The 25569-nt window shown below is 38.7% G+C and overlaps 1 protein-coding gene across 6 annotated transcripts in view; it reads left to right on the plus strand.

Annotated features, from left to right (window-relative positions):
* The window catches only part of PELI1 (pellino E3 ubiquitin protein ligase 1), a 149540-nt gene that overhangs the window by 66323 nt on the left and 57648 nt on the right, over nucleotides 1–25569 (plus strand). For 2 of the 6 annotated variants that reach the window (XR_011377904.1, XM_030877375.2), the window contains exon 1: nucleotides 15664–15802. The exons of 3 other annotated variants lie outside the window; for them this stretch is intronic. The gene's annotated coding sequence lies outside the window, so the exon portion shown is untranslated. Of the gene's footprint in view, nucleotides 1–15495; nucleotides 15803–25569 lie in introns of those variants that run through there. One more of the 6 variants, XM_060309571.2, reaches the window with a different exon arrangement.

The following is a 25569-nucleotide window of genomic DNA, read 5'->3' on the forward strand; positions in this document are numbered from 1 at the left end:
TCTAGTCAAATGGATGGAACTGTATCTCTACTAATGTGCAATGCTGATTCTATCTGAGAAGAGACGGGGTAGATTGGGGACAGGAGCCTGGGCTGGTAACACTAGAAGGGGGCGTATGGTGACTCAGGTTGGGAGGCTGGGAGCTTTGCATGGTGACACAGTGGGGCGGGGTTGTGAAGAAACTGAGCTCTGAGAGGTAACTGTGGAGGCAGGACAAGCAGGAGACACAGATGATTAAGGCAGGATGTGAAACTGCATGGGGGAATTATGTGAGAAAATATTAAAGCAGTACCAGTTCAAGAGAGGTAGTTGTGAAGAATCAATCCTCAGAGAGGCAGAACTCAAATAGGAAATTTCTATTGGCAAAGTCCAGGATTCCTGTACTTAAGTTTACAAAGAGATTAAAACAAGCAAACACACAAACAGAAACCAAAAAAACTGAGGAGTTTAAGGAGTAACTTGCTACTTTACTTATTAAAGTAACTCAGAGGACTAGAGGAAACAAACATGGAAGATTGGGTTATGGGGCACCTACCTAGCTGGGAGGATGAAATAGGGAGAATTAAAGTGAGTATCGTGAGATTATAGTCTTATAACTTACCAAATTTAAATATGATTCTTTACCCAAAACCCTCTCCCAACCCTACCCTGGCTTCCCAGTATTCCCTAACCATGTAACAAGAGTTTCTATAGTACCACCTGAGACTGTAATGCTTAACAGTCAACGTGGTTTTTTTTTACTTGAATACTAATGAAGTAGTATTTTAGAAAGTTGGATGTGTTCTTAAAAGTAATGGTATAGGGCTTCCCTGGTGGCACAGTGGTTGAGAGTCCGCCTGCCGATGCAGGGGGCACGTGTTCGTGCCCCGGTCCAGGAGGATCCCACATGCCACGGAGTGGCTGGGCCCGTGAGCCATGGCCGCTGAGCCTGCGCGTCCGGAGCCTGTGCTCCGCAATGGGAGAGGCCACAACAGTGAGAGGCCTGCGTACCGCAGGGGAAAAAAAAAAAAAAAGTAATGGTATATGGCTAAGTATTTGAAATAGTTTTCAAAAATAATGAAAAATAGGTTCCTCTATCATGGCAGACTGAGCTAATTGGAGCCACCTTTTCTGATACAAATATATAGACATGCTGGGTAAATATAACAACAGAAACAAAAATGAAGCTTGAGAGAAAGAGAAATCCCTGCTGCCAGAAAAAAAAAATGTTGTGTCAGGGGAAAGGGACTCAAAGTCAGAGACCTGAATCTAGGCCTGAGGGGCTGGGGGCCAGGGTTTCAATGCCCACATGGGGACAGGAGATGTGCCCTCCCACCTGCAGAGCAAAGGTTAGAACTGGGACTCCTGCTAATGCCAGGACTTCTAAATAGCTGCACAATCAGTGAAAAGGAGCTAGAAAAGTTTTGTCTACCAGACTAGACAAGTAGCAAGCAGTTTGTTTTCTATTCTGATCTCTGAGTAGAGAAAAAAATTCTCCTTGGAGAAATCTAAACCCAAAGCTCCATAATTGGTGACTGTAGGGTCTGGATTTACACTACCTTTGTGATAAGAGACTCTCAAGTTGAGAAACTTTCATAAAAACTAGTCCAGGTAGTAAAAATATTATATACATAAATATGTATACAATATACACATATATACATATATATATGATAAAGGACTTATAACTAGAATATATAAAGAATTTCTATTAATAATAAAAAGAAATTGTAATCGGAAAATGGGCAAGATTTTAACTTAAACTTTTCAAAGAAAGGATTCCCAAATGGCCAATATTCTTACAAAAAGTTGCTCTAACCATCAGGGAAATGGAAATAAAAAAGACAGTGGGATTCTACATACTCACTAGAATAGCTAAAATGAAAGTGACAGAAAATAGAGGTTGGTGAGAATGTAGATACATAAATATAAATAAGCATTTATTGTAAAAAAAATAACAATGACAGCTGACTTTTAGGGAGTTAAGAACAAGGTAGTACTAAAAACAATAATATGGAAGGTGGGGCAGGCAGGGTATGATCAGAATCTTTCTGAATTCCTTGTATTGTTTGGGAGCTGCTTTAAAATGTTGATTAAATAAGTATACCCTATTAAAAATCTAAGGGTAACCATTGGAATGATGGATATGGAATGTATAACCACCTAACCAGTCAATGCGGTTGGCATTTTGAGTAAGACATTTCTCCTTTGTGCAGTAATCCTGGCCCTGCCTGTGAAATGCCAATAGCAGTGCTCAGTCATTGTGAAAAACAAAAAATGACCACACACATTTCTAAATGCCCCCTAAGAGATCGGTGACACCACTAACTGGGAACCATGTTATGAGAAGGATAAAATGGGGGGAAATAAGGAAAACGTGAGCAGATCAATGGAAGCTAGGAAAGGGGTGGTGGAGGAAAAACAGGGAAGAATCAATTAAGGACATTGTCACATCCATTGGTTTTGTTTTGTAAACTCTTAGATTTAGAAAATACCTTAATTTGTTTTAAAGAACACTCATTTACCATCTGTATTTTTGCAAGGGTATTTTGTTTTGCAAAAAGATTCCCATTTCCTCTATCACAGTCAGAGGTACTGTCCTTTTCTATGAAACCTTATCTGCAAAAGATATCTACAACCTTATAGACAAATTTTCCACAGTAATGTATCTATTAAAGTCAATAAATTAATAATGGAATATCTCAAAGATTTAGAATCATATATTAATGATAATCCTTAACTGGTCTGAATATATAAAGCATTGGTTTTTCAACTATAAGTAATTTGTTGGTTAGACTCAGATCTAATCTTTTATTATTATTTTCTTTTATCAGGTTTTTAATCTTGAATAAGAAAATTAAAATTTTTGATAAAATATTTTTAAATTTCTTATATCCTTTCACTGTAAATATTGAAATATTCCAAAAGATACTGCTTTGGAAAAAGACACTAGGGACGTCTTAGCTGCCAAATGCAATGGGTTTTTTCAAACTTCATTTTACCCAACCTCCCCCATTCTAAAACACTTTCCTCCTTTGGAGTCCATGATAATGCATAATGGGTTTCTTCCTACTTCTCTGCTATTCCTTCTGTTTCATTCATGAATCTCTTTCTTCCTCTTGCCAGCCCTTAATGTTGGTATTCCTCAAGATTTTTTCCCTGGTTCTCAAGGATCAAGCTCTGAGCTCAGACAACCTGGATATGAATTCTAGATTCACAATTTTGTATAGTTCAGTAACCTCAGGCCTATAAGCCCTGGTTTATTCAAAGTTAAAGTATTGTATTAGTTAAGGTTCTCCAGAGAAACAGAACCAATAATACACACACACACACACACACACACACACACACACACACACACAAAGATATTTGGCTTGCACAGTTATGGAAGTTGACAAGTCCTAAGATGTGCTGTCAGCAAGCTGGAGACCCAGGAGAGCTTATGATGTAGTTCCAGTCTGAAAGCTGACAGGTTCAAGACCCAGGAAGAGCCAATGTTTCAGTTTGAGTTCGAAGTCAGGGAAAGTTCAATGTCCATGCTCAAGGCAGACAGGCAGGAGGAAAAGCCTCCTTATTTGCAGAAGGGTCAGCCTTTTTGTTCTATACAAATTGGCCTTCAACTTATTAGATGGGGCCCACACATTAGGGAGGACCCTAATGTAAAGAAGATTAGGGCCTTTACTCAGTCTACCAATTAAAATGTTAATCTGATGCAAAAACACCCTCAAAGACACACCCAGAATAATGTGTGTTTTTTTTGGTGTTTTAAAAAATTAATTTTAATTATAATGGGAAAATAAGAAATAACGATAGAACAACCTAAATGCATATGTAGCTAAACAGTATTAAAAAAACACTACAAAATATATATATATATATTTTAACATCTTTATTGGAGTATAATTGCTTTACAATGGTGTGTTAGTTTCTGCTTTATAACAAAGTGAATCAGTTATACATATACATACGTTCCCATATCTCTTCCCTCTTGCGTCTCCCTCCCTCCCACCCTCCCTATCCCACCGCTCTAGGTGGTCACAAACCACCAAGCTGATCTCCCTGTGCTATGCGGCTGCTTCCCACTAGCTATCTACTTTATGTTTGGTAGTGTATATATGTCCATGACACTCTCTCACTTTGTCCCAGCTTACCCTTCCCCCTCCCCATATCCTCAAGTCCATGCTCTAGTAGGTCTGTGTCTTTATTCCCGTCTTACCCCTAGGTTCTTCATGACACATTTTTTTTCTTAGATTCCATATATATGTGTTAGCATACGGTATTTGTTTTTCTCTTTCTGACTTACTTCACTCTGTATGACAGACTCTAGGTCCACCCACCTCACTACAAATAACTAAATTTTGTTTCTTTTATGGCTGAGTAATATTCCATTGTATATATGTGCCACATCTTCTTTATCCATTCATCTGTCGATGGACACTTAGGTTGCTTCCATGTCCCGGCTATTGTAAATAGAGCTGCAATGAACATTTTGGTACATGACTCTTTTTGAATTATGGTTTTCTCAGAGTATATGCCCAGTAGTGGGATTGCTGGGTCGTATGGTAGTTCTATGTGTAGTTTTTTAAGGAACCTCCATACTGTCCTCCATAGTGGCTGTATCAATTTACATTCCCACCAACAGTGCAAGAGTGTTCCATTTTCTGCACACCCTCTCCAGCATTTATTGTTTCTAGATTTTTTGATGATGGCCATTCTGACCGGTATGAGATGATATCTCATTGTAGTTTTGATTTGCATTTCTCTAATGATTACTGATGTTGAGCATTCTTTCATGTGTTTGTTGGCAATCTGTATATCTTCTTTGGAGAAATGTCTATTTAGGTCTTCTGCCCATTTTTGGATTGGGTTGTTTGTTTTTTTGTTATTGAGCTGCATGAGCTGCTTGTTAGTTTTGGAGATTAATCCTTTGTCAGTTGCTTCATTTGCAAATATTTTCTCCCATTCTGAGGGTTGTCTTTTGGTCTTCTTTATGGTTTCCTTTGCTGTGCAAAAGCTTTGAAGTTTCATTAGGTCCCATTTGTTTATTTTTGTTTTTATTTCCATTTCTCTAGGAGGTGGGTCAAAAAGGATCTTCCTGTGATTTATGTCATAGAGTGTTCTGCCTATGTTTTCCTCTAAGAGTTTGATAGTGTCTGGCCTTACATTTAGGTCTTTAATCCATTTTGAGTTTATTTTTGTGTATGGTGTTAGGGAGTGTCCTAATTTCATTCTTTTACATGTAGCTGTCCAGTTTTCCCAGCACCACTTATTGAAGAGGCTATCTTTTCTCCACTGTATATTCTTGCCTCCTTTATCAAAGATAAGGTGACCATATGTGCGTGGGTTTATCTCTGGGCTTTCTATCCTGTTCCATTGATCTATATTTCTGTTTTTGTGCCAGTACCATACTGTCTTGATTACTGTAGTTTTGTAGTATAGTCTGAAGTCAGGGAGCCTGATTCCTCCAGCTCCATTTTTCGTTCTCAAAGATTGCTTTGGCTATTCGGGGTCTTTTGTGTTTCCATACAAATTGTGAAATTTTTTGTTCTAGTTCTGTGAAAAATGCCAGTGGTAGTTTGATAAGGATTGCATTGAATCTGTAGATTGCTTTGGGTAGTAGAGTCATTTTCACAATGTTGATTCTTCCAATCCAAGAACATGGTATATCTCTCCATCTATTTGTATCATCTTTAATTTCTTTCATCAGTGTCTTATAATTTTCTGCATACAGGTCTTTTGTCTCCTTAGGTAGGTTTATTCCTAGATATTTTATTCTTTTTGTTGCAATGGTAAATAGGACTGTTTTCTTAATTTTACTTTCAGATTTTTCATCATTAGTGTATAAGAATACCAGAGATTTCTGTGCATTAATTTTGTATCCTGCTACTTCACCAAATTCATTGATCAGCTCTAGTAGTTTTCTGGTAGCATCTTTAGGATTCTCTATGTATAGTATCATGTCATCTGCAAACAGTGACAGCTTTACTTCTTTTCCAATTTGGATTCCTTTTATTTCTTTTTCTTCTCTGATTGCTATGGCTAGAACTTCCAAAACTATGTTGAATAAGAGTGGTGAGAGTGGGCAACCTTGACTTGTTCCTGATCTTAGTGGAAATTGTTTCAGTTTTTCACCATTGAGGATGATGTTGGCTGTGGCTTTGTCATAAATGGCCTTTATTATGGTGAGGAAAGTTCCCTCTATGCCTACTTTCTGGAGGGTTTTTATCATAAATGGGTGTTGAATTTTGTCAAAAGCTTTTTCTGCATCTATTGAGATGATCATATGGTTTTTCTCCTTCAATTTGTTAGTATGGTGTATCACGTCGATTGATTTGTGTATATTGAAGAATCCTTGCATTCCTGGAATATATCCCACTTGATCATGGTGTATGATCCTTTTAATGTGCTGTTGGATTCTGTTTGCTAGTATTTTGTTGAGGATTTTTGCATCTATGTTCCTCAGTGATATTGGCCTGTAGTTTTCTTTCTTTGTGACATCTTTGTCTGGTTTTGGTATCAGGGTGATGTTGGCCTCACAGAATGAGTTTGGGAGTCTTCCTCCCTCTGCTATATTTTGGAAGAGTTTGAGAAAGATAGGTGTTAGCTCTTCTCTAAATGTTTGATAGAATTCGCCTGTGAAGCCATCTGGTCCTGGGCTTTTGTTTGTTGGAAGATTTTTAATCACAGTTTCAATTTCAGTGCTTGTGATTGGTCTGTTTATATTTTCTATTTCTTCCTGGTTCAGTCTTGGCAGGTTGTGCATTTCTAAGAATTTGTCCATTTCTTCCAGGTTGTCCATTTTATTGGCATAGAGTTGCTTGTAATAATCTCTCATGATCTTTTGTATTTCTGCAGCATCAGTTGTTACTTCTCCTTTTTCATTTCTAATTCTATTGATTTGAGTCTTCTCCCTTTTTTTCTTGATGAGTCTGGCTAATGGTTTATCAATTTTGTTTATTTTCTCAAAAAACCAGCTTTTAGTTTTATTGATCTTTGCTATCGTTTCCTTCATTTCTTTTTCATTTATTTCTGACCTGATCTTTATGATTTCTTTCCTTCTGCTAAATTTGGGGGGTTTTTGTTCTTCGTTCTCTAATTGCTTTAGGTGCAAGGTTAGGTTGTTTATTTGAGATGTTTCCTGTTTTAAGGTAGGAATGTATTGCTATAAACTTCCCTCTTAGAACTGCTTTTGCTGCATCCCATAGGTTTTGCGTCATCATGTCTCCATTGTCATTTGTTTCTAGGTATGTTTTTATTTCCTCTTTGATTTCTTCAGTGATCTCTTGGTTATTAAGTAGTGTATTGTTTAGCCTCCGTGTGTTTGTATTTTTTACAGATCTTTTCCTGTAATTGATATCTAGTCTCATAGTGTTGTGGTTGGACAAGATCCTTGATACGATTTCAATTTTCTTAAATTTACCAAGGCTTGATTTGTGACCCAAGATATGATCTATCCTGGAGAATGTTCCATGAGCACTTGAGAAAAATGTGTATTCTGTTGTTTTTGTATGGAATGTCCTCTAAATATCAATTAAGTCCATCTTGTTTAATGTATCATTTAAAGCTTGTGTTTCCTTATTTATTTTCATTTTGGATGATCTGTCCATTGGTGAAAGTGGGGTGTTAAAGTCCCCTACTATGATTGTGTTACTGTCGATTTCCCCTTTTATGGCTGTTAGCATTTGCCTTATGTATTGAGGTGCTCCTATGTTGGGTGCATAAATATTTACAATTGTTATATCTTCTTCTTGAATCAATCCCTTGATCATTATATAGCGTCCTTCTTTGTCTCTTGTAATATTGTTTATTTTAAAGTCTATTTTGTCTGATATGAGAATTGCCACTCCAGCTTTCTTTTGATTTCCATTTGCATAGAATATCTTTTTCCATCCCCTCACTTTCAGTCTGTGTGTGTCCCTAAGTCTGAAGTGGGTCTCTTGTAGACAGCATATATACGGGTCTTGTTTTTGTATCCCTTCAGCCAGTCTGTGTCTTTTGGTGGGAGCATTTAATCCATTTACATTTAAGGTAATTATCGATATGTATGTTCCTATTCCCATTTACTTAATTGTTTTGGGTTTGTTATTGTAGGTCTTTTCCTTCTCTTGTGTTTCTTGCCTAGAGAAGTTCCTTTAGCATTTGTTATAAAGCTGGTTTGGTGGTGCTGAACTCTCTCAGCTTTTGCTTGTCTGTAAAGGTTTTAATTTCTCCATCAAATCTGAATGAGATCCTTGCTGGGTAGAGTAATCTTGGTTGTAGATTTTTCTCTGTCATAACTTTAAATATGTCCTGCCACTCCCTTCTGGCTTGCAGAGTTTCTGCTGAAAGATCGGTGAGAATAATGTTTAACCAAATATCTGGACATTCCATTAGCCCAGTGAAGTTGATACATAAAATTAACCATTGCAAGTACTTATCTCATAGGGTGGTAGCAAAGATTAAATGAAATATTATACAGCAGTTGCTTGGCACAAATAAGATCTTAATAATGCAGTAAATATTAAATACTGTCATCATCATTACTCTACACACTCTTCCTGGGTGATCTTATCCACATTCTTGGATTCGGTGATGGGATGAGTCCTAAATATTTATCTTATGTTTACTGATTATCATAGAATTCATTTCAAGCTTACATGTCCAAAATAAAATTCATCATTATCCTTCTCTACAAAGTTGCTTCTCCTCTAGTGTTCACTATACTAATGAATAACTCCAATATGTAATGCCCAGTTACACAATCAGAAACCTCCACATTATTCTTCCCTCCTTTTCCTTTCACCTCCCACATCCAATCAGCCATCAAGTCCTGTTCAGTCTGCCTCTTAAATGTCTTTGGTATCTTTCTCTTCTTTTCATGCTCCACAGCTATTTAGTTTGTCCATCATTTCTCACCTGAATTATTGCATATTCTCTTAACTGATCACCATGCTCAAAGATAAATATGATTTATGTCACTCCTCTGTTTAAAATCTTTCAACAGTTCCTCATTGCCAAACTTCTTGGCATGGCATACAATGACTTTTGTGATCTGATGCCAGAAAATTCCCCCAACCTCAACATTCAGGGTGCCCATGTTACACCCTATGATCTGGCCATACTGAACTGCTTGTAGTTCTCTAAATAGGCCCTGCTATTTCATTTTTCCATGTCTATTCTTAAAGTGCTACTTATACTGAAATGTCCTTACTTACCTGATGAACACCTTCTCATTTTTCAGGACTCAGCTCAACCACCAACTCCTCTTAGAAGTGTTTTCTGACTGCATTCTCATGAAAAATTGATTATTCCCCTGTCTACACTCTCACTATTCCCTGAACATCATTCTAGAAAAGTGCCTATAAAATTTTATTGCACTTATCTATTCACTTGATTGTAAGCTTTTTCTGGGTTGGGAACATGGCTAATTAATCTTTGTGTCCGTAGCCTGGCACCATAGTAGATGCCCAATAAGTATGTGGTGAAAGAATGAATGCATGAAATTTGAGGTACAAAAATACAAGTAATTATTCCATGAGTAAATAAATCGATAGGGATGGAAACACAATCTAAATTTTCTCTTCATGAGTTTTCCACTTCTCTCATTATTCAGTATTTTTTAAAGTTCCAAAATAACTGCTGGCACTCATGTTGGTTGGACTAATACTGAGAATATATAGGCTGCATTCTTTGGTGTACAAGCATACTCCTTTAAAACATTAAAATCTTAACTAGCTTGTCTTTGACATTTTCCAAATATATCTAAAATGTCAGAGCCAGCATTTGGGGCCTACAAATCTTTTGAGTGAAAGCCCAGGCCTTCAAATTGTGTGCCATTCACAGGTTTAAAATAGGAACATGTTCCATGTTGGCTATGAGCTATTTGGAGACTTTGAGGACATTAGGAGAGAATAATTTTATTTGGGGGAGGAATGTTGGAAGGTAGGAGTTTTGAGAGAGAACCTATTTATTATCTGAATATTGAAATGAACACACACACATGCACGAGCACACACACACATACTTTATTACTCTCAAATCCAAGAATCTCAGCAAGAGTCCGATATGCAGTCCAAAATGCAGTCTGGGGTTTTTCTGATCCCAAAGGGAAGGCTGCCTGAATTTTTAGCAACAAAAAATAACTTTTAGCATACATGAATTAACAGTATATAATCATTTGTCCATATAAAGTAAGAGAAATTTGGACTAAACATAAAAAGATATGTTCACTTGCAGGAAATTAAAATTTTCCAATAAAAGGAGAAAAACAAGTTTGCAACAGTTTTTTCAACTCATAAGAAAAGTTTGGTGTGTCCAATTTCCTCTGCATCATTTAGATAATGCATTTAGATAAATCTAGTAAATTAGATTTATCACATGATGTTTTAGAGAAAGGTACCAATATTGTGATTTTTCCTTATGTTCATATCCTAAATACCATTTTTATTTGCTTGGGGGAGAGTAGAAACATAGTTTTAGTTGATTTTTACATAGTCATACAGTAGAGGAAATGCTGAAATTTACTGAGCAGCTTCCCAAGATGAAAAACTTTTTAGAATTTAAGGGATAAAAATAATCCAACTTGTTAGTCCCTTAGGATTCACTTTCTTACTGAAATGGCTAGATATCTGAATATACCAAATTTGAAATTGCAGATAACAATAGATTAGCTACTTCAGTCAAGGAAATGAAGGTATTAAACTAGATATGTGGACTGAGTAGATGGTAATCAGAGGTACACTCACTTTCCATGACTGAACTGTCCTCTGTTCAAAGGACTGCAGATTTTGAAGAACTATACAGAACTGTGTGGTGGATACAATTTCAAAAAGAGATTCACAGATTTTAGTATATAAGTGAATGCCACCTTGATTTTCTACACCTAACTTTGGAGCACAAACCCCACCATATGTCTAAAAGGTGGTACATCTATCTTATTTTTGTGGATCTGTTTTAAAGTAACATATATTGACTGAGCATTTACTATATTCCAAGGACTACGCTAAGCAATTTACATGTATCTTCTCCTTCAAGAAAAACTGAAGAATTAATAGTAAGTGATGTTCATACAAAAGATGAACTATCCTTGGAATTATAGTGACAATTATGAACTCCAGAACATGTGTTGAAGTTATTGGCCATGTGGCCAAATTCTGGGCAATGTGCGGGTCTGCCTGATTCTGGGAAATACACTTGATGAAACTACTTTTAGGCCTGTGGCTATTCTGATTAGGTTCAGCTGTACATAGCACAGACTACAAAATAAATATGCCTTTAAACAAGACAGAAGTTTATTTCTCTTTCACTTAAAAGAAGTCAGGATGTGAAAAGTCCAGAGCTGTATGTCAGTTCCATGGTCATTAGGGACACAGATTTCATCTATATTTCTGTTTTTATTAGCTATACCTATTATTATCTATACCTGTTTATTATTAGCTATACCTGATTGTTTTATTTTTGAGGGCTGTTCTAAGGTTTAGAATATGCATTTTTAATTTATCAAAATTTACCTTCAAATAATAGTATAATGTAAATTCTAATGATATAATTCCATTTCCTGCTTCCATCCTTTGAGTTCAAATAGTTATTGTGGTCAAGCATTTTACTTCTACTTATATGTTATAATTTTTGCTTTAAATAGTCAATTATCTTTTAAAAATTTTTTAAATGAGGGGAAAGTCTTTTATATATTAACTCATGTAGTTATCATTTCTGGCACTTTTCATTCTTTAGCATAAATCCAAGTTTCCATGTGGTTTTGGTTTTTTATGCCAAAGAAGTTGCTTTAACATTTCTTGTAATGCAGTTCTGCTGGCAACATTCTCTCAGCTTTTGTTTTCTTTAGCCTTCATTTTTGAAAGATATCTTCTCTAAATATAGGATTCTATGTGACAGACTGTTTTTTCTTTCAGCACTTTAAAAATGCTCTTTCATTGTCTTCTGACTTGCATAGTTTCTAATTAGAAGTTTACTGAATTTTTGTCTTTGTTTCCTTACACATAACCTACCTTTTCTTCCACCAGCTGCTTTTAATCTTTTCTTATCACTAGTTTTCAACAATTTAATGATGTCTTTTGCAGTGGTTTTTGTGAGCATGTGGGAATGTGTGTGTTTATCCTGCTGAGGGTTTACTGAGCTTCTTGAGTCTCTGGGTTTATAATTTTCATCAAATTTGAAAATACTTTCAGCCATATTACTAATAATTTTTCTATCACCCCTCTCACCCTCCTCTCGTCTGGAACTCCAGTTACACCTATATTAGAATATTTGGTATTATCCCACAGATCACCAAGGCTCTCTGGTTTTTTCTTTTTTTCTTTTTGGTTTTTGTTCTTTGTGTGCTTTATTTTGGCTAGATTCCACTGTTATGTCTTCAAGTTTACTCATCTTTTCTTATGAGTGCCTAATCTACTTCTGAGGGTTAATCTGATCCAGTGAAAATTTTATTTCAGAAGTTGCAATTTTAATCTCTAGAAATTCTATTTTTATGTCTTTAATTTCTCTTTCAGTATATAGAACATATTTATAATAATTGTTTTAATATTTTGACTGCTAATGCTACCATCTCTGTCATTTTTGGCTTTGTTTATTGATTTTTTTTCCTGAAAATGTAATAGATTACATTTTCCTACTTTGTAATATGTCCTAGTTCTCTTGCTAGTTCCAACGCATCTTCATGCCCTTCCTGCCTACTCTTTAAGTGCTGATGTTCCCAGCACTTAAGACGTAGGCAGGAAGAGCATGAAGATACCTTGATGCTATTATTGGCTCCTCCTTTTCTGCTGTGCATTCTCTCCCTGGCTGATCTCATCTGCTCCCAGAATTTCAGTTACCATCTATATGATGGTATGCTCCGATTATATCTTCTGCTGTCCAGATTTCTCTTCAGAGCACTAGATTCATATGTATAACTGCCCACTCCACTTCTCCACCTAGATTCAGAGCCATCTCAAACTCAGCATATCCAAAATGAACTCGTCAAATTCCCCCTCAAAATCTGCTCAATGTCTTGTATTCCCTAACTCAGTGAATGGCATCACTGGCTCATAATCATACAAGCCAAACATCTGTGAGTCATCATCTTTCTCCTTCCTTGTAGTAGATATTGTGGTTCTCCCCTTCTCAGCCTCCATTCTTCTTTTTCTAGGTAATTACCTCAATTTTCATTGGGATAGCCACACCTTGTCATCACAGCTTTGGACCTAGAGGCAGGGCGTATGTCTTTATCCTAAGATAACTAACCTCATGCCATCCCCTGGCCACCATGAATCAATTCTTGAGGCTTCTGGGAAAGTTTTCTCTCCTTTCTAAAAGAGTTTTCATAAATACTCGCTCTTTTTCTCTTCTTGGACCTAGATGGTGAAACTCACAGCCATAAGAATTGTTGGCAACGTAAAGCCAATACTAAGGAAAGAAAAGCAGTGAAACAAGAAAGAAACGTGTCCTTAATGACAACACTGAGCTGTTGAATCATTCAGCCCTGTAGCCCATCTTTTCACTGGACTTTCTATCTAGACAGGTCAATATTGGTTTATTGGTTAAGCCAGTTAGAGTTGAGTTTTTTGCTGCTTGCAACCCAAAGCATCATAATTGATAACTTTCCTTCACCCTTCACCCCCAAACACAGGAAATTTACTCAATAGGTTCTAGTAATTCTATTCCTTAAATAGTGTGTGATTTCCCTCAGTTCTGTCTCTTGCTAGTGCCAGTGCCAGTTCAGGCTCTCTTTTTTTAAATGCATAAAATGCATTTCTAAAGTGTATACCTTACCAAAATTTCATCTGCTTCCAATCCTGGCATGGCTTTCCCTTGCTTCTAGAAAAGACTCTACATTCTTTGTGTATTGTACAAGGTTCTTCATGATCTGTCTCCTTTACCTTCTTGTGTCTCCTTTGGCCACTCCCTTCAATCCCATCCTACCACAGGCAATGCTGAACTCTTTGCTGAACCAAAATACTCTTTGCTCTCACGCCTCTAGCACTTTACTCTCGCTGCCCTAACCGTAACCCTAACCTATGCTCCCAATACTCTCACTCACTTCTCCCTTCTCCTTCCTCCACCAGAGCACACAAACACACTAACGCCTAGTCATCCTCAAGTTTAAATGTTCTTTGAAGCATTTCCTGACCCTGCCTGAGTCTGGGGTAACTGTGTGTTAAGGCACCTAATGTACTTTCCTACTAAAGTATTTATCACACTGAGTCTGTTTATTTACCTGGCTCCTCCTCTGCACAGTAAGCACTTTGAAAATAATAAATCCTTCTTTTACATTCCTGTATCTCTATTTCTGGGAACTAATAAAGTGCCTGAGACATAGTATACTCAATAAATGTTTTTTGAATGAATAATTATGTGGTCTGCAAACATAAGGATACTTGATCTCGAAACTCTCTATCCGAAAACCTTAACTTTTCCTGTATTCCTGATTTCTAAGCATTAATCTTTTTCTTCCAGAATATGGGGTTCTAGGTAGGCAGAGAAGGAAAACAAAAGAGCTTGACACAGGCCGCCTATAATCCTCTGGAGATCCACTAACATGTCCTGCCTTTCACCACTCTCCTCCACCACCTGTTCACACCTGGGTGCCCTTTGTGGGTGTCGACTTAGCTGATGAGCCCAACAGCATACTCAGACCTTGCTTCAGATTTCTCTTATTGCCAAATGAAAGCTGGCCGATGTATATACTGTAAACAATGTTCAAATTTCCACTTATCTTTTGAACTTCTACTTTATGAAATTTGTATTTCTTAAAAATTGTAGGCCTTAAAATTTTAGAAATCTGGATTATTTTGCACTGATCAAGTAAGATACAGCGATCTTAATCCCAAGCTTTACCTTTACTGGCCTTAAAGTTATATGTGACTAATTGAGCGAAGAAATGAACTACCGGAATCTGACAGTGGCAATGTTCCTAGCCGTTTTGTAACCTAATTAACTGTTATGTTATTGGAAGCAACTACCTTTCTACAAGTCTTAGGTTGAAAAAAACAAAAACAAGCAAAGAAAACCTTGAATTTAAGGCAGAGAGGATTCGCCTGAGGGAAGGGTGGGAACTGGGTATTCGTGATTCCGAATTTATGGGATAAAATTAAGCAGCAGGGAAGACCGAGATATGGTGAGGAAGTCAGATTTCACTGGGCACTTATGAGTGGTGAGGGTAGGAGTTGGAGGTGGAGCGAAGTAAGAAGGACTAGGGAAGAGCGGGATCCCTAACAGCACCATAATACAAGGAGGGCCTTGTTCAGCCAGGAGCAGCACTGAACACGTACCCTTCCTTAGTGTGTCGGTGATCATAGTAACAGTGGGGCCGAGCCTCTCCCCTCGAGCATGCGTGGTGCAGAGCGAGCCCGGAAACGATCTCAGCAAGGTACACCTTTTTTCTTCAGTCAGAGAACTACAACTCCCAAGAGACCACTCGGCGAGGCAGCGCCGCCTCCCGCTGTGGCCCTGCCCCGTCCCCTCCCTCCGGCCCCGCCCTCCAGCTAGTCCCCTCCCCTCCCTCCGAGCGTGTGTCAGTGACCCAGAGGCGGTGTGAGGCGGAGGAACCGTCGGGGGGCGCCGCCGCCGCCTCCAGCAGCTGCACAAGCCGCGCCGCGCGTTCGGATTTGCCTCGAGCCCTCCGGGAGCGCATCACAAAGCGGACCCCACTGCTTTCCCTCCGCCCGCGGCTTCTCCAGCTCTTGGCTCTGCGGCCAACTTCCTCTCGCCGGGCTCGGCCGGCAGGCGAGGAAGGCTGCGGTGGAACGCTGGGCTGTCTGCTCGTGCTCCTCGCGCACGCACCCTTCACCCCCCTCGCTCCGGGTCTCGGGGCCGTGCTGGGATTCCGGCCACCAGCAATTGTCCGGTGAGTGTGGCCGCGGCGTGCCGTGGGAGGGGTCGCGGCGGGGCCACCGAGGGATGCGGGCCAGGCGGGCGCGCAACTTCCTCGGCGGCTTCCCCCGGCGGCCGGCCGGCTCTCCCCGCCCGCCTGCGCGCCCCCGCGCCGGAGGCGGCCGAGAGAGGAGTTTGCGGCGCCTGCATCCCGCGCTCTCGCAGTAGGAAGCGCCTTTGTCAGGAGCCGGCGGGCGCCCCCTCCCCCTCCGCCTGAGTGCGGGCGCGCGGCAGCCAAGTCCGAGCCCCGCGCCCTACGCCCCGCGCCCTACACCCCGCGCCGGGCCGCCAGCTGCTGGAGGGGAGCTCCGCGGGGGCGGGGAGCAAGACAGAAAAAAGAGAAACAAAGGGGGTGGTGGGCTTTTGTTTGTGCGAATCTGATAACTTCTTCCTTCCTTACATAACACAGACTCCCGAGTTAGTCATTCTTTTTTTTGTTACGATTATTGCCATCATCTTTGCGTGTCCTTCGCGTTTTCTTTCATCTCTGGATCTCAGAGCACTTAAAAACACTAATTAATTACACCTCCGGGGCCCCTACGAAACACGTTAATAAGCCCGTTTCTGTAAGTGGGTAAACTGAGGTCCAGAAGAGCTCTCTAATTGGTGGATACGCTTGCTCTTCCACCGCACCTGGTGTCTGAGGACCTGAAAGCATCTATGAGTAAGAACTCGTTCTTCAGTGCCCCGTGGAAAAGTTAAAGGTGCTCATTTTACTTACAGGCTAACTAAAGTCTAAAAGAAGTAGGGGTGATTGTTAGGTAGTTCAAACAATAACTCTTCTTACATAGTGTTTGAATCTTAAAACCTCAAAAGAGTCTTGAAAAATACTCCGAGTGGGGAAAATACTGTACATCACAAACTCACCTCACCCATCTACTTTTATTTTTGTACATGCAGGTCTCTTACAAGGCGGGAGAGCAGTGATGGGGGATGGGGGTTGGGGGAGGGAGGGCAGAGATTTTTTTAATGGAGGCTTAACAGATTTTAATCACTACACACAAGGAAATGTGTCTTGGTTTTAATAGCACCAACAACCTTACCATCGTTTAGTCATCAGATAATTGAGTGAGCACTTTATCCATAAGACGCCGGTTGTGCTAAGAACTGACGCTTTAAGTGTACGAAACGGTCATCTATTTGTTTTGGTTCAAAGACTGTGTACTTCTCTTACTCTGCAAAATGTTATTTTGTTTTCTTAGCAGCTGATCTTTTGTTTTAGAACTGGCTTTGTCTTTTTCTACATTGAGTATGTGTTACTTTTGTAGCTGAGCAGAATCGTAACAGTGTTGTTGTTGTTGTTTAGTTTGCATAGTAGCGTGAATTTAAATTTTTGAATTGTGGAGAAGGTTTGGTTTCTCCAGTTCTTCGGTTTCAGTTTATGACGTTTTCTTTATAGCTAACAGAGAAAATGTTTTCTCGGTGTGATCAGATTTATATCTTTCAAAACATTGTCCTTCTTGTACAAATACAGCATATGAATTCCTTATGTTTTTTATTCACATCAAAAACCTCTTCTGGAGGAAAATACATAATTCTGAGGACAAGTTTGTTTATTTTGGTAGTTGAACCAAACTGGAAGGTACTAAAAATTTAAATCAAGCATCATTTCTACTAGTTATTTCCTGAGATGAATAATGATCAGAACTGTAGTAACAGTACTTTCTCTTATCCTAAATTCTCTTGAATTTAATTTTGTATTTTATAGTTGCCCCCAGACTTTAGATTCTGGTGGTCCCATCAGAAAAGGAAAAGGCATTTGTTATTTTAATATTTTTCCCCTAATCCTCTAACCTGTCCCCTTTCTGTAGTATGTTGAAAGAGATCTTGAGTTTAAAAAATTGAAAAATAAGTTGTTTGGAACATACAGTTAAGTGTATGGAAAATTGTATGTAGTGAAGTGGTTATAGTACTTCATCTAATAAATTTAAGACTTTTAAAGAGAAAACTGTCACCTAGGTTTTTATTAATATTATAGAAGTGCTGTAATGAAATAATAGTAGTATTTATTGACTTGAAAAAAAAGTGATCTGGGAATTGTGCCTTAGTGGCGGATTGGGGGGAGGGGGCGGAAATCTGTGCTCTCCTTAAAATTTTCATTTAGGTGACCTTACAGTTGGTTATGTTGAACTTCTTCTGTAGTGTTTACAAACCAAATTTGCCAGAGGCATTTGTACTTTAAGGTAGCTACTAACACAATGTCTGCTCAGTCACTGGAGTCCAAAGGCAGAAGTTAGTGTTGACTGTCAAAGGCTGGCATTGCAGGTTTCCTAGTTTCTTTGGGACCCCTTAAAGGAAATGAGTGAAAAGTACAGGGCAGGAAACTGAGTCTAGTACTGCTGAGCTACAGAGCCAAGTTTCAAGGGAAAGCGTGAGTGTGTTTGCCTTTGTCTTTGTTTCAGCTTCCTTTCTGGTTGTCAAAATGTCACTTATATATGAAGAGTTCTGTCAATTCAGAATATGCCTTATTGTGGTTGTCCAGTAGGTCAGATGATAAGGACTATAGTAGTCCTGCTCTGCGAACAATTGTTTTCAGACAGAAGCTTCTGTAACTGATAGAGATTTTAAGCTGGAGGAGGTAGAATTGAAAACTATCTAACATTCTTGCATACATACATCTTACCATGGCATGTCAATATAGACCTATTCTCATATTTATTAAATCAGAAAGGCTTATATTGATTGTTTTATTTCATCTGTTTTAACTGTGTATATGAAAACATAATGACAAACACATGATGGCACTGAGAGATGGTTCTAGGAGTTTCTTTGGAAAAATCATCTTATTTCATAAAGTTACATTTGTGTCTTTTAATTGAGGAGAATAAAACAAATTTAAAAGCCAGTAGAAAGAAGGAAGAAAATCAGTAGAATGAAGGAAACCTGGTGAAGATGTTTTTATAGAGAACAATACTACAGATTCCTGACAACATTGTATAAGGGACAAAATTGTAGCTAAAGTCTGTAAACAGTGAATTCCACTTAGCATTTTCTGTTTGTAGATCTCTAGCCATCTTTTCATGATTCTCTCTAAATATATCACACAGGAAAAGTAAATAGAAAGCATTCTTTCAAGGCATTTGGGTTGTTGGAGTATTTTTTTACACATGTGGTAGTGGAGGTTTATTGTTTTTCATTAAGTTTGACCTCTGCCAGAGAATTTTCCCCAGACTAATGTGTGGGAACCTCAAAACAAGAAATATTGGACACTGAAAGAACTAGATATAATTTCAAGTTGTACCACTAGCTTGTTTTATGTTCTCTTGAAAGATCCCTTCTAATAGTTGTGCCTTCCAAAGGCTGAAAATAATTGCACTTAGTAGGTCCTACATAGTTTTTGTTTTTGCTGAATGAATTTACAAGTAATAAAGAGAAAGCACAAGATTTCCTGAGTCAGAGAATTTCTGATTTTTTTCTTTTTAAATAGAAGTAACTGATGAACATGTGATTGGAGCCCTTCAATTAGCATAGCTTCCTTCAGAAGTAAACTTAAGAGGAAGAGAGCTTCATCAGGTGATTTAAGAGAACTGAATTGCAAATGAGTCTAAGAACACCTGATTATTTTTTCAGAATGTTGTATATGATGTTTTAGATTTTTTGCCACAATAAACTCCATTTCAGAGAAGCAGAGTTCTACATGTTACTCCTTGTATCACGCCTGTAATGCTTTTATACACCTCAAAATACCATTTACAGAAAAATAGAATATGTTGCTGGTGCCTATGGGAAAATCCTGATGTTTGTCATCCCTCAGTTAATCGTGACCATTCATGTAGTTAAAAGTTTTTAATTGAGTACACATGTAATTTACTTTTCAAAGAATTTATTGCTGATTTTTATTTTATAATGAACCTCTTGGGATGTTGCTAGTTCTAAAAATATGTAGTACCTCCCAGTTTCCCACCATGTTCTGCAGTTTCTTTTTCTATTAATTTTTTGGCTGCAATTTGCTTTTTCCCCTAAATTGTCTAAAATGAGCTCAGAAATGTTTAAACATACTTGACAAGAAATACAGTCAGTAATTTATTATGCTAAGCTTCAGCTAAATTTCCAGATACTAGGTATGTGAATCTGTTTTAGAGATAGAAGTATACTTACTTTGAAGGGGGCTAAAGCAGGGAAATAGCCAATAGATTTCATCTTGGGTATCAAATCTGATTGCCTGGTAGTGACTGCCTGGAGTGTTATGTTTAGAAAATTGGAAGTCCTGGTTCAGACTCAGCAGGAGCGAGTGCTGTGATTAGCAATTTCTGCAGTTGGGTGGGTGGTGGGCTTTTGGTATGAATGCCAGATATTCATTTTGTACTTTTTGGATGCCTTTTATGTGTCAGACACTGGTCTAGATGCTGATATCACACAGACTAAAATCTCTGCCTTATGGTGTTTACATTCTAATAACAAGACACAGAAAATAAAAAGGTAAAATATTTTGTGTTTTAATGACAAATGACCTGGTTTCTTTAAAAAATAAATAAGAAGAAATGGGGGGGGGATATAAGATTAAAAGCAACTAAAGGGGGCATATCCACCAAATGTATTGTGTGGACCTTAGATCCTGCTTTGAGCAAACTAACTGTAAAAGGACATTGATGAAAAATTTAGACATTGATGGGTATTTAATAAAAAGGAATTGTCAATTTTTTTTAGGGTATAGTAATGTTTTATGGTTTTAAAACAAGAGTCCTTACCTTTTGGGGGTATATTTATGAATTAAAATATGATATCTGGGGCTTCCCTGGTGGTGCAGTGGTTGAGAGTCCGCCTGCCGATGCAGGGGACACAGGTTCGTGCCCCGGTCCGGGAAGATCCCACATGCCGCGGAGCGGCTGGGCCTGTGAGCCATGGCCTCTGGGCCTGTGCATCTGGAGCCTGTGCTCCGCAGCGGGAGAGGCCACAGCGGTGAGGGGCCCGCGTACTGCAAAATAAATAAATAAATAAAATCTGATATCTGGATTTTTTTACTTTAAAATAATTTGCAGGGGAGAGGAGCATAGATGAAACAATATTGGCCCTATATCGAAAAAATTTTGAAACTAGATAATGGATACATGAGATTTCTTATATTCTCTCTACTTTTGTGTATGTTTGAAAAATTCCATAATTAACAGTTTTACACACACAAATAAAGCAGAAAGGGGGAAGAGGGAATATGTGGGATGTGAGTATGGGATGGGAGTGAGAAGGTGATAGTTATTTGAGTAAAGACCTGAAGGAGGTGAGGGAGTAAGCCTTGCAGGTAATCTTAGGGCAGGACGTTCCAGGTGGAGGGAACAGTGAGTACAGTGACCCTGAGAATGGAGCTTGATTGGAATGCAAGAAATTACAAGAAAACCAGTGTGTCTGGGTTAGAGTGAGAGAGAATAGCAGGGGATAGTCAGAAATATAAAGGAAGGGTAGAGACCAGATGGTATAGGACTTGGTTGTCCATCCTTCCTTTAAAGTAAAGATATTTATTTTATACACTTATCTAAAATAAGTCTAGTTTAGTCCCCCTGGAAGCTCTACACTTATTTCAACAATACTGGCATTACTCAAATTTTTTTGGTTCTTTTTTTTTTTTTAAATTGCCTTCTAAGCCAGTTTAAGAGCCACTCATGAACAGAGCTCATTACTTTCTATTTCCGCCTTGTTTTTAAGGAAGAGGGAGTTATTAGCCACATGATACCTTATTTATCAGATATGACTCAGAAAGGATTTTGACAGAAAGAAAATAGGAAATAACTTCAGGCTGTTTGTAAATGTCAGATCTACTCTGAGAAGGCCATTGCTGTTTCTGAAAATCAGATCCACCCATAGACTAAAGAGGAATTTTAATAATGTTCTGGACAATTGTAGCATCATTTAAAGTAAGGCTATAACGAGAGTGACTAATATGGAAAGACTATATTCATTTGGATATTTAAGTTCTGTCTCATACATTAAAACACATAACATATACATACAAGACCATGCATATTTCTTAAGTATTCAAAACAGTCATTGCTGATAAGTTTCATTTGTGTCACGCATCCAAGACTGAAGAGATGGCATTTATCGTTGTAATGAAATTGTATAACTTTCTTGTTGCAATGGCATACACTTGGGAATTGAAAGACTAGCACACGTTTAGTGTTAGGAATCTGGCTTTCAAGTCTTCTTGTATTCATGCTTCAAATCTCAGATTAGTGCTTTTTTCAAGAACATGCTGATTTCTCATAAAGAACTCTTTTTAAATCTTTTTGTTTTTAATAAACTTATTTTATTTTTGGCTGCGTTAGGTCTCCGTTGCTGCGTGCGGGCTTTCTCTGGTTGCGGTGAGTGGGGGCTACTCTTCGTTGCGGTGCGTGGGCTTCTCACTGCAGTGGCTTCTCGTTGCAGAGCACGGGCTCTAGGCTCGCGGGCTTCAGTAGTTGCAGCACGCAGTCTCAGTAGTTGTGGCCCGCAGGCTCACTAGTTGTGGCGCACGGGCTTAGTTGCTCCGCGGCATGTGGGATCTTCCCGGACCAGGGCTCGAACCGGTGTCCCCTGCATTGGCAGGCGGGTTCTTAACCACTGCGCCACCAGGGAAGTCCCTCTTTTTAAATCTTTATTAAAATTATAGAAAAATCAGTCCTCATCCTCCAAATATTTGAAAGCCCCACCCCCAGAAAAAACCTTCCATAAATATGGGTTTTTTAAATCTTCTACTTAAAGGGCAGTATACATGTAGAGATTACTAGTTTTGAATAGTTTGATACTAGTTCATTTTTTTTTTTTTATAAGAATAAATTTTCGGGCTTCCCTGGTGGCACAGTGGTTGAGAGTCCGCCTGCCGATTCAGGGGACACGGGTTCGTGCCCCGGTCCAGGAAGATCCCACGTGCCGTGGAGCGGCTAGGCCCATGAGCCATGGCCGTTGAGCCTGCGCGTCCGGAGCCTGTGCTCCGCAACGGGAGAGGGCACAACAGTGAGAGGCCCGCGTACCGCAAAAAAAAAAAGAATAAGTTTTCCAACCTAAGGAACTAAACGTATTTCAGTGGTTTTTACTCTACTGATAACACTGAATAAAGAAAACATCCTTTTTCTAGTTAATTATGCATAACGGGAAGGCACAATATTTTCTTTAACCAATAATGTGTAGAATATAATGGGATTAAATAGAATTTGTGAAATGTTATTATATAATAGATTGCAAAAAGTGACCACTAAGCATATAAGTATATAACTGTATAAGGAATACTTTAACAAAGCTTCCTATTTTTCAGAAAATTGTTAGGAATCTAGTTGTTTAATTCACTCAAGAGTTTTTGTCCCTTTGGTGGATAGGTAGATAGGTATATAGCCAGACCCTTTCTTCATATACTGCACATACCATTAAGATTGAGCTGCTAGGCTGGATTATTTAACGTGTTTTAAACACTAACCTATGAGCATGGAACACAGAGCCCATGTTTAACTTCTGGGCTTTCCACTAACTCTGAAAGTCTTTAAAAAGCTATCTTTGGTTCATCTGTAAAATAAAAGTGGTGGTAGTTTTTCAGAAAGGACTTTGAAATTCTAAGGTGGTGACTGTACTTATGTGTGGCTCGTTTTAGAAATAGCTTTCAGTCTCTTGATTTGGTGGTAGGATTATGAATCTGTTTTTCATTTACATTTTTGTGGAATAAATAACTTCTGAGGGAGGAGGAAGAGAAAGAGAGAGAGGGGAGGAAGGAAAGAAAAAAATTGGTTCTCACAAAATAGTAAACATGACCATGGATAGATAATTCTTGTAACTTGAATCTGTTTAAGTGTCCATGACCTAATGAGCTAAGACTCAAACTTATAAATGAAGTAGAGAATAGTAATGATAATACACCTTGCATTTTAAGAAAAAAGTTGCTTTGCAAAAGGGACATGTTATATTTCATGTTGACTTAAACATTATGACCATGATAAAGCCTATACTTCATCTTGGAATTGATGATTATGATGATTAACAGTAGTTAAGAATTATATGGAAATTCAGTCTATTACTTAAGCTCTGTAGATGGTTGCAGCATCAGGTTCTAGGTTATTTCTTTCACGTTGTGCATTGCAAATACTCATATTCCACATCCTTGCCTCTCTCACTTCATCTCTCTCTCATGCTCATCTCTCCATCACTCTCACTGGCTCTGTTTATCTTCCTTCGCCAGCTTTAGTAGTGCCCATTGCTCTTATACAGTGTTTTCTACATTTGTCTGCCATTTTTTATATTTATAAAGAGCGCTTGGAATGAATTAAGGGCCTAATAAAAGAAGTGACATGTAGATGGCAAGTATAACACTTTTCCTATTTGTGTCTTATGTACTTAGCTTCTTTTTATCTTGTGCTATTTTTGGTGTGTATTCTGGTGGAGGGATGGTATATTGTATTAGCTGGCACTAACTGACCTATAGGATGGCATACTTTTTGAACTCAGTAATGTAGGAAATAGTAATAAACTCATTGATTTGAAAGCCTCATAAGTTAATCCTGCATCTATCCAGAATCTATACTTAAACTAGCCTAGTGGAATTTCAAAAGCTGTTTTCAGCTCTTGATGTATGTTGTTGTCTTTTCTGAAAATGTCAAACAATCAGGGACTTCATCATCACTGTAATAATAGTTAATCATAAATGGCCTTGGGGAAAAACTGTGTCTAGACTCATGTTGAGCTGCCTTTTTTTTTTTTGCGGTACGCGGGCCTCTCACTGTTGTGGCCTCTCCCATTGCGGAGCACAGGCTCCAGACGCACAGGCTCAGCGGCCATGGCTCACGGGCCCAGCCGCTTTGCGGCATGTGGGATCTTCCCAGACCGGGGCATGAACCCGTGTCCCCTGCATCGGTAGGCGGACTCTCAACCGCTGCCCCACCAGGGAAGCCCCCAAAATGATTTATTATTGCTATTTTTTAATAAGTATATCAGAAAGGAGAAGCAGTATGATTCAGGATAAGAAAGTCTCTTGATTCAGGAGATCACTTATTATCTCCATATTGCTAAATCCAATGACACTTTTCCAGTATTTATCTTACCTGACCTCTCAGCAACATTTGACATTGTTGCTACTTCCTACTTTTTGAAACATTTTTCTTTGCTTCCAGGACACCATATACCTTACACCAACCCCGTAATGCTGTTGCTTTTTTAATCTCTTTCAGAAGCTGCTGCTGTTCTTGCAGCACCCTAAATTTTTGAATTCCACAAGGCTTGGTCTTTTTTTTTTTTTTAATTTATTTTTTGGCTGCGTTGGGTCTTCGTTGCTGCGTGCGGGCTTTCTAGTTGTGGTGAGCGGGGACTATTCATTATGGTGTGCGGACTTCTCATTGTGGTGGCTTCTCTTGTTGCGGAGCACGGGCTCTAGGCGTGCGGGCTTCAGTAGTTGCAGCACGCGGGCTCAGTAGTTGTGGCTCGTGGGCTCTAGAGTGCAAGCTCAGAAGTTGTGACGCACGGGTTTAGTTGCTTCACGGCATGTGGAATCTTTCCAGACCAGGGCTTGAACCCATGTCCCCTGCATTGGCAGGTGGATTCTTAACCACTGCGCCACCAGGGAAATCCAAGGGTTTAGTCTTAGGTTCTCTTCTCTTAGTCTGTACTCTTCCTAGGTAATTTCTTTTGTAGAAGATTTCCAGGTTTATATTTCCATCCCAAGCTCCAGACTTGTACATATAATTGTTTCCCATGGATGTCTCAAAGGTAACTCAGATTCTCAAGTTCAAAATCAAACTAATGGGAATCCCAAGAGTTATTATTATTTATCTCCTAAGAACATTAATATCTCCT

Source organism: Globicephala melas, chromosome 12, assembly GCF_963455315.2.
Source record: "Globicephala melas chromosome 12, mGloMel1.2, whole genome shotgun sequence".
Taxonomy (NCBI): domain Eukaryota; kingdom Metazoa; phylum Chordata; class Mammalia; order Artiodactyla; family Delphinidae; genus Globicephala; species Globicephala melas.